Below are 16,852 nucleotides of genomic sequence, written 5' to 3'. Positions count from 1 at the left end.
TTCTAGCTCGATAGAGGGAACCCATCTTCTTTGCAGCAGCCTTCGCAATGTCCTCAACGTATTTGTTTCAGTTCATATTATCCGTGAATGTTAGGCCGAGGAGTTTGAAAGAAAAGTTCTCAGGTAGGGTGTTATTTATCATGGATATCGGTGGTTGGAGAGGCGTCTTGTAATTGTTGAATACGTTCCAAGTGGCAATATGATTTGTTTAGGGTAAAAAAAAAAAAAAAAAAAAAAAAAAAAAAAAAAACTCCATTAAATGTTTAACAGACTCATTTTTGGTAAATCTTTCAGATTAATTCAAAGACTTTAAAAAGAATCTATTTATAGCAATAAGAAAGAATGTAATTAACTTCTTTTTTGTTTTTTGTTTTATTCTGGTGCTTGTTTATTCTTAGAATATTAATTCAAAGTCGCTCCCTGCTTACCAGTTGGAACCTAGGCTCGCTTTTAAAATTCGTAGCAATTTCTTTTAAAATTCCACCGACTAAATTACTTTTTTCCTATGCATTTTCTTTGCTATACGAAACTTTTTTTTTGTTTTTTCGTTTAGAAACGATTTTCATACCCCTCCCTCATAATTTCCTTCTTCCTCTAACTTATCGGCTGCTGCTACTTTTTTTCTTTTTGCTTCAGAATGACATTAAAGAAAAACATGAACACGTTTTATGCTAAGTTGTCTTTCTTTCAATGTTTTAATTACAAGATTAATTTTAAGAGCTTCGGGATGAGAGGGGGGGGGGGGGCAGAGAGTAATCAAGCAATTCTCTACTTTGCTTTAAATGGAGTCTTTCCTTTTTCTTTCTCAGGTTGGACCCATCCTTCGTTTCCGTTTTGCTGTATCGTTCTTTTTACTCAATACAAAACTGAAAATCGTTTAAAAAAATAAATAAAAACTTACAAAATTTTATCGTTTTCTTCTTTTTTTTTTTTAAATTCTTTTGTGAATCTTATTTGTTTATCGATTTTTTTTTTTGTGCCTATTTTGGGATTTTTCGTGACTTGATTTTCTTGTAATCAATCTTTCGTAACTTTTTACTTGTATAATTTTCAAATTATTTGTGATTTGGTGTCATTTTGTGTTTTTTTTTGTTTTTTGTTTTTTTTACTTTTGTGACTTTATTTCTAAACAATTTTTGGTAACATTTTATTTGCTCTGATTTTAAGATTATTTGTGACATTTTGTGACTTTATTTTCTTGCAAACGATTTTTTTCTACTAAGACATCTTTGAACTTTGTAAATAAATGCAAAAAGTTTTCATACTAAAATACTACTTAAACATATAGTTATGGAAAGTAAGCTAAACAGAAACGTTTGTGCAGTATTCTCCAAAGAAATTCGTCAGAGATCTTAAAAACTCACAAAAAATAAAGTAAAAAACAATCAACAAACCACAAAACAATAAAATAAAAATTGCTAAAAAATCAGTCACAAGTAAACGTAACACAACGATTTCCTTCGGAGAATTAAAAACAAACGTTTTTGTGTAACTTACTTGCCATAAGTTAATTAAGCTACATATAATTTTCCACGTTTCGTCCTCGTAAGGATTCCTCAGGCTATTAACTGGCAATCTACTTTCATATCGAGCACCATAAAAATAAATACTGAAAATATTTACATGAAGTTTTATGTAGAGACATAAAATGATGATAATAATAATACTAATATATATATATATATATATATATATATATATATATATATATATATATATATATATATATATATATATAGAGAGAGAGAGAGAGAGAGAGAGAGAGAGAGAGAGAGAGCAATTAAGCTACATAGAATTTTCCACATATCACCCATGTACGTTTAACCTGACGATTCCTTTAAAGGGTGAAATGTGAAAGATTCTGTGTAGCTAAAGAGCCATACCTTTTCATAAATTACTACACACTTATTGAGCACTATTGAATTAAATATTAAAAATGTATACATAAAATATATCTCATTATAACATTTTATATAGATACATTAAATTATATATATATACACACAGACATGTAACAAGCTTCACTACACTGACATGACAATGTTTCGATATGTGAATATTAACATGTTGCCATGTCAACAATATATGTTAACGGCTTTCGTTACCATAGCTGCCAACAATCACTAGACACTATTGTAGACACATTTTTTTTTAAAACTAATCTTACCTCCCTTTCCTGAAGAGATGCACAGATCGTATGTAGACAATTTCAGTGAACAGTCTGAAGAGTTTTATTTCGTATTTATGAGCCTTGTTCGGACAACAAACTTCTTTTTCAAGAAATTAGGGTTTCATCGACAAAGTCATTTTGCAATTTCTTATGAGAGGATCTCATAAGGCTTGTATTTTTCTTAGTTTATTTCTTCCTCCAATTTCTTTGTTGTTCGAGAAATGGAAACAATTTAGAAGTGATTCAAACCCATTTTGACACCTTTTAGAAGAAATCGAGTTGTTGCAGTGTTGCACAGAGACTATTGCTCCAATATCACGAAATGGAACCAGTAGAATTCCTGAGATTGTTTCAATTTGTTTTTATTGTTGGAATCCATTTATATTTTAATTTTGTATTCCACAAATTTGATGTAAATTGATTAAGTAGTTTTATTTTTAGAAATAAAATAATTTTAAAGCGATTAATAGGAGTTCAAAAGAATTATAACAAAAATTCCGCCAAAATAGAATGTCTACAGTGATTGTTGGCAGCCATGATAACGAAAGCCGTTCTGTCTCTTGTGTTTTTAGATTGTTTTCAAAATGGTGTCGTATGGAAGCCATAAAATTTGGTTTTCGTATTAGTCCCCAGACAAACGAGGCAGAGGACCTAGTAATTCACTCTTGTTCATTTGTTCGGTTTTTTTTTTTGCACTTTTTTCAATAACCACGTCTTTGATATTTTTGAAATTTTGCACAAACATTAGTTATGGTGAAAGTAAATTTTTGCCAGAATGGATTTTCCAGAATGACTAATTGCATTCACTATATGTATTTTAGGGGTAAATTTTCTGCAAAATCGTTTAGCCGTTTGCTTGTTCACATTTTTCTCAAGAACCACGCTTTGTTTTTGTTTTTGTTTTAAATTTTGCACAAACATTAGTCATGAGGAAAGTTAATTTTTGCTAGAACAGATTTTCCGGGATAACTCTGGTTGCCCCCCACTCCTAGGGGCCATTATAGGGGTAAAGTTGGGCCAAAATCATTTATCTGTTCATTTGTTCGCACTTTTTTCAATGACCCCACCTCCGACTTTTTTGAAATTTTGCACAAACATTAGTCATGGTGAAAGTAAACGGGAACCTGCATGCTCGATTTGATTAAAGAAAAAAACTACTTAATCAATTTACATAATTTTTGGAATACAGTATTTTATTTCACAGTAATTTTCTTTCCTTTTGTTTTTTTTTTATATAGGAAAAATTCTGAACAAGCACTAATTATTACACATAAATAGTTTCAAAATTTCAATCTGTTCATACATCTGAAAATTTTTGTAAACCAATTTAAATGATTTCCTATTCGACAGTTTAAAGGCTTCCAACTTCAAATTTCGAAGCTCACAAAGTAATTCATTCTTTTTATTCTGGACAATTAACAAAAGATTAAAATATCTGGGTGTTTGTGTAGATTGATGATCTTTTAAGCCAACGCATCTCAGGTGAAACCATTACATACACGTGTCAGATGGAAATTAGTATGAATTCCAAAAATTATGAGAAATGATCCAGTAGAAAATAATTACAAGTAAAAATAGAATTTATCGAATTATTGAGTTTTATTGTAGGTTTTACTGCGGAACAGTTGTGCGACTAATTTAGTATGAAAAAAAAACTGACTTATTTCCTTTGAGAAATTGATAAATTAGGGGTTCACCATTTTAAGACAAATTGTTCATGAGATTTTGTTAAAAATACGTCTAGCACATCCTCTATTGGATCATTCTTCATAATTTTTGGAATTTATACTAATTTCGACATGACACGTAAATAGGTAACTTACATACCTTGGTTGAAAATATCGCTAATCTACAGAAGCATCAATACCTTACTTGTTTGCAAAGAAACCAAAATGCATTATAGAGGATTTAATTTCATAATTAAATTACTTTTTTAATTAGGAAGTTAAAAATTGCATTTTTACAAAAAGGGTGTAATTATCAAAGTTACGTTAACATAACAAAGGTGCAGACATGGGTAAAATTATCTTATAGTTCTTGTTTTTGTATGTGTTTTAATAAATGCTTCCAGCTTGATTTCTGGAAATCTTTCCACTGTCCTTTGAAATATTCCATTTTCATGATAACAGTTGGAAATCTGGCACTATCACAAGGATCTACCCAGTTCAGCCCATTCCAAAGAAATAGACTACTTACTGAATCCATTCCCGACCCCCATTGAACTCTTTGCACCTATCCTACGACCCCACATGTCTGCTTCATAACAATCTCCACATCCATCAATTTCTGGGTTTTTTTTTTTTATTTATTTAGCAAAAGCAGATACATAAGAAGGCACCACGAAATCCTGCTGTTAACAGTTCTACTATCAAACTAAAAACAGTGGCATCAGCACCCCCATAGCCACTACTACTACTACTACAAGATTGGAGGACTGGCCGGGGAGGTGACTGGCAATGCATGGCGGTGTGGGGGCTGGCTGTTGCCTTCAAGCAAAGTAGAACTGCTGTACAAGAAATCGATAAGAGGATCGAACAACAGTCGAGATTCCTTTACGTGACAGCACTACACACTGGAGTTGGAATTGTTAATAACAGACATGGAGAGGATGTCTATTTGTCTATGGTATCAATTCCCAAAGTGGGGTCCTACTGGCCCCTCTGGGTTGTTGTGGAAAAGTGTTGTGGCTGTTTCATAAAAGTAATCTCCATACAGCCACGTTCAACAGGATATTGTTCAATAGTGAGAGATACCTTTTCATCACAACTAGAAATTCTGTTTTTTTTTTTGTTACTAAGGCCAAAAAACACCCAAGGGTAAGGGTTAAAGAGGTAGAATACACTATGAGTTGAAATGAGCTTTCTTAACTTTGAATAACAAATATTCAAGAAACATTACGATCTTTGAATCCAAAAGGAAAAACAACAATCCTCTCCCTCCCATCATCATCATCATCATCGTCGCCATCATGTTCCCTTTATATGCTAGCATGCATTGAGTGGCTTTAAGAAACGGACTTCCAAAATAACCCACTAGGTCAGATCTTTATCCCTCTTTCTCTCAAATCCATTTTTATCACTTCTGTGTTTTCCTCGGCCTTCCTGGTGAACTGGACCTGCTACCTCAACTGTTCTACATCTACTCATCCAAGAACTCTCATCCATCATTTCAACATGGTCGTACCATCAAAATATCTTATTCTGCACAGATGTTATATACTGTCCAGATTTAATCTTCCTCTGAGGTCACCAGATCTAAGCCTTATATACTTTTTTTTTATTAGAATCCTTTGAGGTGAGTAATTTGTGTTTTTTTATTTTAATAAAAGACCAGATAAAAATGAAAATTTAGATTTATAAGACCAAAATATACAACCTTGATCACCCCTTTGCAGTTCGTGGCACAGTGGATAGAGGACAGACAGATCTAAGTCAGTCTTTAAGACTCACGTTGCACATCCATTGAATCATTCTCATTATTTCTCTTCATGCAACACACGTCCTCAACCCTCACTAGCCAGGTTTCCCTTCCATACATCATCACACTGCATACGAATGCCTAATGGTAGATAGTGGATGCGCTCTGCTGGTTAGTAATTTACTTCTAACATTTAGAATCTCACTAGCACCTGCGCCACCCTGTACTCCATCGATGACCAGGATAACTTCTAGACACCCTCAGTAGTTTCACCATCCAAATATGTCCATATCAGAGTTCGTATCCATCTCCATTATCTTTCACTTCTTGTACACAAACTGGTTATCTATCCCCGCTCAACAAAGTAATTCCACTGCACTTTTTTCAACACAGGTCAAATCTTTATTCCTCTTTCTTCTCAAGCGCAATTTTATCACTTCATTGTTTTTCTTAGCCTTCTTTGTGAATTGAAGCTGGTATTTCAATTGTTCTACATCTATTTACTCAAGAATTCTAATTCATTCTTTCAAATGTGGCCATACGATTGAAGTCTACTCATCTGCAGACATGTCTCCATACTGACCAGATTTCATTTTCCTCTGTGGTGATAAGATCTAAGCCTGTCTTTAAGACTTACATTAGACATTCATCATATCATGTTTTTTTTTCAGTGATAATGCTCTGCTAGTTAGTGATGACAGAAATTCTCTAAACTTACTTCACCCACTCTTAATTCTTGCAATCATAATAACACCTACTCCGTCTTGTGCTCTAATAGTATCACCGACATAACAAGACTTCATAATCCCAATAGCTTCATTATCCAAATATACTTACGAGTAATTCTACTGCACTTCTTGTGTACCCTATGCTTACAAGTACCACAACAGACTAGTGTGTGTGTGTGTGTGTGTGTGTGTTAAACAGCACTAACCCTAGTTGAGTTTACCAGATTCCTCTGAAGGAGGAAGTTCCATTGGAGTATGAAATTCACAAACAGTCCCCAGCCGTGTGTATATCCCCGTTTGAGAAAATAACGACATTAGGTTTTTGCAGGGAGGTGTCGATGTCTTCCTACATACAGTGCCTGGAATTCCCAAATTGGTCACCCATTTTAGCAATGACCAGGCTCAACATTGCTTAACTTTGGTGATCTGACCAGATTTTATCCAAATCATTTTCCACAAACTGAGCCAAGGATTTTTTCATTTCACTAATGACTTTTCAACACAACAGCTGATCATCACTTTGGTTTTTCTACCATCCCACTATCAGACATTAACTTTTCATGGCATTCTTCCCTTGTGGAAGTCCACTCTTCTCGTCCTTTGCTATTTTCATGGTAGGGGCTCGTCTGAGGTCCAATCTGTGGTTCGGCCCTCTAGAGCTAAATGGAACTTCCATAAGCAAAGTTTCTTTTCTAGAACTACCCATCTGCAGAACACGATACCACAAGACTGCTTCCCAGCCAGCTACAACATGGTCGTTTTCAAGTGTAATGCAAACAAATTCTTGTTGGGCAATTCTAAATAATTAACTGGACGAAAACATCCCATCAACTGTGCTTTATTAGAAATGTTCATATTGCTGAGATGTCGCATCATCTCCTTCCAGGCCTTTGGATATCTCCGGTACTAGAAATCATGATAAACTGCAGAAAATTTTGTTAAGGTGCATAAGATATAACTGCATGCTAACCATATAAACCATTTTTCATTTTGGAAAATGCTTTTATTCTTCAAGTTTTTTTATATCTTAAATATTTATTCATGGTGTTTGGTTTGGTTGTTTTGTAAAAGGAAATTGTTTTGTTTTCGAAATCACCGAACATGATTAAGTTTTGGAAAGAGAAAGAGGGGAAAAAAAACAATAACATCAATGTTTGGTGCATTTTAGGTCAGGAAGCCAGTATCTTCAGACAGTCTGATCTGGTACAATCAAATTCACTGACAGTTTCTCTCAAATCCATTTTTATCACTTCTATGTTTTCCTCGGCCTTCCCGGTGAACTGGACCTGCTACCTCAACTGTTCATTCTGGGCCAAAGTGAAGCTAGGGCGAAGGTAACTATGGGGCAACTCCACATTCTCTACAACTCCCAAATGGTGCCTCACCATTGAATGTCTTAGGGACACACCAAGGACATCAAGCTTTTTGACCAGACTAGATGGATAGCACTGTGTGTGACACTGCCTGGTGTTAACCACCCTGGAGTCGTTAATATTTACAACACCCTAAATACCAAAACTGGATGAAGAAGATGGCGAACAGGAAATGGAACTCAAGTATGATAGGATACTTTTACTAGATTTCTCTACGCAATATCCCAGCGACAAAATGGAAAAAAAAACACTTCTCACTGTTTGCTGTACTGTTTTGTTGTGTATATAGTGTTTGTGTTATGCAAATAATACGGCATGTGCTCTCTGCTTATATCGGCATTGTTTCATCCTGGCCTTCTCCTTGCCACTGGACTCAAACAGTGCCGATTCAGGAAGAGTGTGGTTGAGATTGCGCAACCTTTGCCTCACAATTACACGTGCAACTACCCCTATGGGATGTATCCTTTGTCTTTCAAAACTGAACAGAGGAGGCAAAGAATAGTTTTTCATTCTGTTCATGTTATGGTTTCCCTATAATTTCCCTATGAAAATGCCTTTCCCTCTTTCCTTCTCCGAAGAGATTCGATAAATTATCAAATGGTGCCATTCCGAATAGCAGGAGGGCACACATGCAAAGTTAATTATTAATAAATGTTCTCACGTAGGCTTTCATTAGATTCAAGCGTGACCCTAGAGTTCAGGTATGACACTCAAGTCCGCGAATGTTTATAGATTCAAACTGTTCCCTTGTGGATAAGGAAAGAGAGGATTAAAGAGAGGAAGAGGGAGGAGTGCTTTGGAAGTCCAATAGACTTCAGTTAGACTTGAAACGTGACATAGGAGAGCCCCAAAAGATAATTACTGTATCCGCTGCCCCCTCATCCGTTTAGACAAATTACACAGGGAAAAATTTTATTCAATGCGACGATATTAGTTCTAAAAACATTTTCATTCATTGCTATATGGCATAATGATCCAAGTTAAGTGACGTTCAGCCTGACTAATAAAAGATGAGTGACCATTTGGGAATACCAAGCGCTGTATGTGTGGGAAGGGCAAGACCTTACAAAAACTAATGTCAAAAATCATCTCTCCTAATTAAGAAATCCATACAATTGTGGGTCACTTGTGAATTTCTTATTCCCTAGAAACTTCCTTCTTCAGAAAAAAAGGGGGCTCAAACTGTTTAAAATAAATGCCACAGCATATACAGGTACAGAAAGAGGCCGATGAGAAAATTCAGAAGTTTAGAAGCACAAGCTAACCATGATACTTGATTTTTACATCTAAACTTTAATTCAAGCAAGAAATTATGTTTTAATTTAGAGCATAAATCTTTTAGAGCATTTTCGAATTTTGAAAGACAAACATTTTAACCTGTTATTAATATTAACACATAACTAGCGGGACCTATGGAAATTCTACAGGGGACTCATTCATATGTAATATATTGATGTTGGCATTTTGTAGATGTTCAGTGTAAATGGAGACACTCTGATATTATTGTAGCTTTTTTGTTAAAATTGCAAAAGTATTTATCTAAGCTAGCACGAACGCCCGTCAAAGCTCGGTCATAAAGTACGCTTAAATATGATATTTTAATTCTCGCATATTTCATATATATTATTATAGAGTTGATGTTCTATCGATTTTTATATATTATAAAGTTGCGATTTCAAAAATAAAAAGATATATCCATATAACTTGAGTGCATTAGCTTGAATCGAAACCGAAATAAAATCTTATGAAATTATATATATATATATATATATATATATATATATATATATATATATATATACGAGTTCCTTCAGCCATAATTGAATTCGAAACTGAAACCAACACTTAATGAAGAATTCTTGATAAAATCATTTATCAAAAAATATTGATTTCTGGAGTACCATCAGTTATAATCAAAACCAAAACTTGTGAAGAATTCTTAGTAAAATTATTTATGACAAAAAAATGTAAGTACATAACAATTAAACGACCCGGATGTAAGCTAGTGCTATCTATTATATTAATACCATAGTACACAGAGAAAGATAACACACACACACTATGGTATTAATATATAGATAGCACTGGGGGGGGGGGGGGCAGTTTTGCCTGGTCGTAAAATCCGCCTAAATATATTTTAATTTGGCCAGGTTTTGTATTATTATAGAGTCGTGATTTCAAAACTAAAAAACAAAAGTATTTGGGTGCCATCAGCTAGAATCGAAACTGAAAGCAAAACTGTAGCATTCACAGCTGGTGACGTTACCACTGTACCATGCATATGAACTGATTAAAAGCTAAAACTAAACTAAAATTAATGTGCATAATGTATACCGATTTTATCAATTTTGGCCCTTTTTGACTCCTTGAAAACTATTTAACGGTTCGTAAAAAACGATTTGTAAAAAATCATTTGAAGCCCCTAGCGCCGCTCTGTGACTTTTAGTTTCGAGAGAGATAAAGTTTGAAAATATGGAGACAGACATATAGCCTTTTATATATTAGATTTAATAAAAATTTACCATATTGTTAATATTTAATAACATTTGAAACTTATTGTTAATATTTAATAACATTCTTACCTATTAATTATATCAATAACATTTGAACCTATTAATTATATCAATAACATTTTAACCTATTAAACGTGATGAATAGATGAATGGCACTCATAGAAATTCTATGTATCTTTCATCTGTTGTATATTGCTGTTGTGTTAAAAAATATTTCCATTCTATGGACACCAGGTGTGAATGCAGACTCCACAATATTATGGTACCACTTTTGTTCTTAATATTTTGGTTGAAATAGCTTCACTAAATGTCTGGTTATGCGGATCTATCTCCAAAACCATTGTAGAATGTTTTAACATATTTCCATTTAATGGACGTTTGGCACAAAACCGGACCCCACAATATTAATGAACTATCTTTGAGCAGAACAGATTTGAACAAAATATAAAATATTACATTTTAGCATTTGGACAAATTAAGTGTGGGGAAATGGGTGTTGTTAGTCATCCTTTATCACCATGATTAGAAAAGTTCTATCTTACTCTTAATTAGAATGAGTAATCACCACAATACCACATTTACTTCAGGAATTGTCCTATTAAAATTTTCTAAACTGGTTAAAAAAAAAATTATTCAAAATGAATAAATACGTCTATATACAATTGTTTCATTGGCGAGAATCATTAAATAAGGAACAAAAAAACAAGGAATAAAAAGTTTAGTTAGTAAAACCCTCCTAACCCTTTCTAAATAATACTGTTTTCTGGTTTATTTTGAACTGAAAACAAGCGGACCAATTTCTAAGTGGGGCTGAGGGGGGAAAATGGGGAAGTGGGGTTTGGAGAGTGGGTGGTGTCCTTCTAAGGTGAATGCAATTTGGGAGAGGCCTGGGACAAAAAGGAAACATTTTAAATGCAGAGTAGGCATCTTGGAGCGTTTCTATTGAAAAAGAGGGTTTCATTTACTTTAGTAACTTAGAGATTATAGACTTACGCGAAGGGCTGGGGGTTGACAGTATCAGGAACCTATGCACCGTGCTCAGTCAGGGAACATATACTCATACTTAACTTCTCTTTGTACACACAAGATAACTACTTGTATCCTGCTTTTTCCAAAAACCATGGAATGTAATTTCTATCGCATTTGATGTATACATTTTATGTTTGAAGAACGCGATCAGCTCCTGAGTAGCAAAAGATACAAACACTACACTTTGATTCTAGACCGAAGGCCAAGAAAGTGTATTTTAGTAAGAGTTTCTGGGTTGACACAACAATGACATTAGATGAAATTTTGAAAATTACTTTTTTTGCATTGCACCTTTGGTGATTAGACGATCCCATCTTTGAAAAAAAGGTGTGGAGTTGACAACATATACGACCATAAAATTACCTTAGCATAGTATTGTATTAAATAATTAAGTGATTAACTATGGATAGACTTCGAAATTCAAAAGTTATTTTATAAATCTTCAAATTGTCGATTAGAAACTAATTTGGATTATTTTGGAATATTTAGACTACTGTTCTCATCTCAAGTATTATTTTTACAACGGTTTCGATCGATGTAACCTCCGACCTTCTTGTAGGTATATCTTGTCAAACTCTGGAATCTTTCTGTTGAACTCGAGAATCTGTACGGAATGACAAAAAGAACGTTTTGTTTAATCCATGGGGGTAGCACGTTCACATTTCATTAACTATGGCCGAATAGAAGTCCTAAGTAATTCGCAATTATATTTTGAGTATCACCCACATTGAGGAATGAACCTTCAACCTCCAGAAGAGTGTCAATTACAACTGAATTTTACCTAGTACTTTATCCGTTATGCCAGGAGCCCTTGCAGACAATTTTAATTCAAAATAATTCCTGGGCTGAATTCAAGTTTCAAGAAAAAATCAAGTATTATGGTTCATTTGTGCTTCGAAGTCAAAAGAAAGCATTATTTTCAGATGCGCCCCTGTCATATAAAAAACTGTGGTTTCTTTTTCAATATAAGACATTTGTATAAGATGTTCCTAGTTTTAAAAATAACTTGGGGGGAAAAAAAAGGGAAGGAATTATGAATTGTTGCTGAGAAGCCATTTTAATGAAGTCTTTTTATTTGGCTGGAACAATAAATGATCAACAATGAATTTATTGATTGGTTGCAGTGAAATTGACAATAAATAAAAAAAATTTATTGATTGGGGGGGGGGATGGAGTAATTATAAGAAATAGGGAAAAGTGATGGTAAGGAAGAAGGGTTGGGGAAGGAAGGTAAGTGAGAAAGAAAATGATATTAGTAATAGTTTTCTCTACGTCTTCCTCCTTTCATCTCCCTCTTTTCTACCCCCCCTTTCTCGTTTTTTTCTTCTTTTCATTCTTTCCTTTTTTTATCTTCTTCTTGGCTTCTTTCTTTCCACCTCGCCTCTCTAATTTCTGGTTTGTTTCTTTCCTCCTCCAATATTTTTCTTTTCTTCTTTATTTTGTTTCTTTCATATTTTCCTCTTTCTTTATTTCAATTTTTCTTCCTTCATTTAATCATCTATTTATTCATTCTTTCTTTCGTTTCTTATTCCTTTCAGTTTTTCATTTATCTTTTTTTTTATTTGCAGGAACAACTGCCAAACAACAGATTTGTAATAGTAAGAATTCTCTAAACTTTTTAAGTAGTGCTAAAGAGTCCCCTTCCTCTGGATACTCCAAAGCAACCATGGTGAAGACTGTATGCATATACAGTGTACACAATTAAAGTTATGGTCTCAGAACATGATTTTACTTTATGGAATTAAGCCCCCATTACGAGATTAAAACGAATTGAAATTTATTCAGATTTAGCAACCGTGAATGTTAATGCTATTTGCTTCAAGTTCAAATTTAAAAAAAAATTACAAGTAAAATTTTTTCAGTGGAAGATTTTTCATGGATCCATCAAAAAATAAAAAAATTACTTCCACTGATACACTCTATCGTAATTCTAAATCTGATATTAAATTTAGACTAATATCGATTGGTGCAATGGATACTGACATGGGCTATGGAATTGGTAAGTTAGCTTTTGATCTCATTTGATCTATTGTGTGATATTACAGGCTGAAACGATAAAATTGTCACCCAAGAAAAAACGACATTATTCTATTTCCCCTTCACGAAAATTGGTTTTCTTTTTTTGCTGCAGACCATCTACTAGTTAGCAAGTTGTGTACAAATCTCAAGAGTTATAGAAGCCTTTATCATGTCTGAAAGTGACACAATGTTCAACGAGTGAGATCAGAGATGCGCCACTGTACAACTCATGCTCTCGACTGATCCTAGTTATGACAACAGGACCATTGCCAGCACCCTCAAAAATGCGTTACTGGATTGTCACAAATAACAGGGACATGCCCACGGTGATGAAAACAAAGTTTATGGCCACGATTATGGTCTTTGGTGTGGTTTCACGTGAGAGCCACATCATACCACCTCACATCTTTGAAGTCGGCTTGAAAATCAACACCAAAATATACCTGGATGTGCTGAAGAGTATGGTGATCCCCTGCAATCAGGTGACCGCTGGCAGACCCTGGGTGTGGCAGTAGGGCTCAGTACTGGCCCACAAATCCAAAAAGGCTTTTCAGAAGAAGTGCTACAACTTTGTATGTTTCTCTCACTGGTCCCCTTCTTCCCTCAACCTGAACCTACTGGACTATTTCATTTGGTTATACGTCAAGAACATCACCAACATGACCTCCAACAACACCAAAGCCAACCTGATTGCCACCATCCTCTTGTGGGAAATGCATGCTCTCAGTTCTAGACCCGCATCGAAGCAGATATTGAGACTGGAGGTAGCTACATTAAATGGATGTCAGCTCTACTACATAATCAATGAACCTAAATTGATTTTTTAAATAAAATTTTTTAAATAAAGCTGAAGTGTTGTTTTCTTTATGGTGACAGTTTTATCGTCTCACCCTGTACTTGCCATGATACACCCAATCGTAATTCTAAATCTAATATAAAATTTAGACTAATATCGATTGGTGCAATGGATATTGGTATGGACTATGGAATTGGTAAGTTAGCTTAAATCTCATTTGATCTATTGTGTGATATTAGTAGTATTTTCATTAGAAGAACTATACACATATTGTAGTATTATTAGTTACAGTAGCAAATATACATTTGTTAGTCTGGGAGTATGGTATCGTGGCAACAGACCAGATACTTCCCTCCTCCCAAAGGAGGAGATAATACCTGGGAGAATCGTTTCATTACAAAAGAACGAATACTACAAAATTCCCCTGAAGGAGGAGCTAATATATGGGAGGATGTTCTCATGACAATAGAACCAATACTCCACTACTTCTTCGTCCCAGAGGAGGAGGTAATGCCGAAGAGGATGATGTTAATACATCAGATACTACACTATTCCCCAAAAGGAGAAGGTAATGTCTGGGAGGATATTATTATGACAACAGAACCGATACATTAGCAAGCTCCTAGAGCATTAAAATATGGTACATTAATAGAAATCATAGTATAGTTATGGATTCAGATAAATATCAAATCTCTATCAGAAATTCCCACAGGTCAGAGTTCTAACAAACGGCAGACAATTACAAGGCCTTTATATCCTCAAAATATTCTATCATTAAAGAGAATAATGACTTCATAAATATTAACTATGAAATTTTAATTCATGCAGATTTTATATTTATTAATCGATTATTATATTGTACTAGTGATTTCAAAAGTAAAAAAGGAAATGACTTGGGTGCCATCAGCTAGAATCACAACAAAAACATTATTATTCTTTATCATTCTTTGCCCTCTCAACCACATCCATACGGCTATAGATAGTTAAAAAAAACAAAACAAAAAAAAAAACGTTTTTTGACCTATACATGTATATTTGCACATGCATAAAAGACCACTTCAGGAAGACTTACATCTGCCAAGTTCCAATTTTTAAAAAACTTAGCAACTATTTTTACCAGCTAAAAACCAAATCGAATTTGTTCCACAGGTCTTTATCTTCTATATATCAAGTTTCAAATTTGTAGAACAAAAATATACAGAGTAATTTGGTAGAGATCCTTCCTAACATAGAGACACGAGATCACTTATATGCAAAAAAAAAAAAAAAATGGAAAAATAAACTAGTAGTTGTTTTTAAAACGAATTAAAATCTATTAAAATCAATTACTTTAAAACAGTTTTTTTTTCAGAAAGGTAAAATCCTGAAATTTATTATATGAAAAACAGAACGGTAGAAAACTTTTCCTACTATTTTTAATAGAATTTAAAATTTCCCCAAACCACACCATTCACCGTCATTTTTGTCTCGATTGCTAAAACATTAAAATATTTTTTTAAAAGGGTTTTGAACCAAATAATTTTTTTTCATCTAAATAAGATTTAGTATTATTTGCTATAAGAATATGAAAAAATATTATAAGTTCCTGAATTTCAATAATTCCAACTTTTTATATCACTCTATAGATTTGCGTAGCGAAATTAATAAAAACAAAATTTAATAATAGTTTAAAATAGTAAAGGAGACTAAATAAACTATATTTAACTATGTATTTTTAACATTTGATTTGACAATTACGTTAAGGGTTTAATTCTTTTTTCATAAGCAATATATATATATATATATATATATATATATATATATATATATATATTTGATGACTACATAACCTCCGAAGTTAAGCAATAATGAGGCTAGCCGGTACCATATGAGTGACCATTTTGGGAATGCTAGGCGTCGTATGTGTTGAAAACAACTCCTGCATTAAGTATCACGCTTGGTCCACTGTAGGTGAATCAACAACAAATTGCTGAAAGAACATATCGTATTTTTAGCAAAATGCGCAGTTATTTATCGACTTTTTCTTTTTTGGTATCGATTCTTCAAGGCATTTCCTATTTAATGGTATATAATTTTATTATATCATATTTCTTCAAACTGAAACATAATTATCAAAGTGTACTTACGCAGATAGATATGAAAAGCCGTTATAAGTGGTGACACATCTTATATAAACAACGATTTTGTCTGCTTATCAGAGTTACAATTTAAAAAATATATATAATGAATACATTGTAGAATTTATCTCAATTCGAAATGTCCGAGATCCTAACTATTTTTATAAATGGAGAATATTGTATGATAAATAAATTCTCAACAAATTAAACGAATGTCATTATCCGAAATCGAAACCTTGAGAAGTTCTACCAACTTTAGAGCTTAAAACATTGCCTTAACAAAATAATTATGGCTTTCGTGTGACGTCATAGGTTTATGATCAACATCATGTCTCAAAACATGAATTCAAACAAACAATAATAAAAAAAAACAATAAATGGGTAAACATTTTCAATTGGAAATTATTTTAATACAAAACAAATTATTTTGCTTTAACTAATTATTATCTGTAATTCTTTCACAATATTATAATCCTTCCAGTTGAGCAAAAACATACGATCGGAGAGAGCATATCTATATATTTGCTGTTTAATAAACTCTCACGTATAATAGGTCCTGCACAATCAGCCAAGCTCCAATCTCTGCCCAATCGCCGCACTGTTGTATCCCTGTGTCTGTTTTATAAGCATTTTAATTAAATGGGCTCTGATGAACTTATTAGCACTTGTGCCTCTTCGACGTATATACTC

Source organism: Euprymna scolopes, chromosome 7 (assembly GCF_053919585.1).
Source record: "Euprymna scolopes isolate OS-2025 chromosome 7, ASM5391958v1, whole genome shotgun sequence".
NCBI lineage: Eukaryota > Metazoa > Mollusca > Cephalopoda > Sepiida > Sepiolidae > Euprymna > Euprymna scolopes.
Note: the sequence above shows the minus strand (reverse complement) of the source record.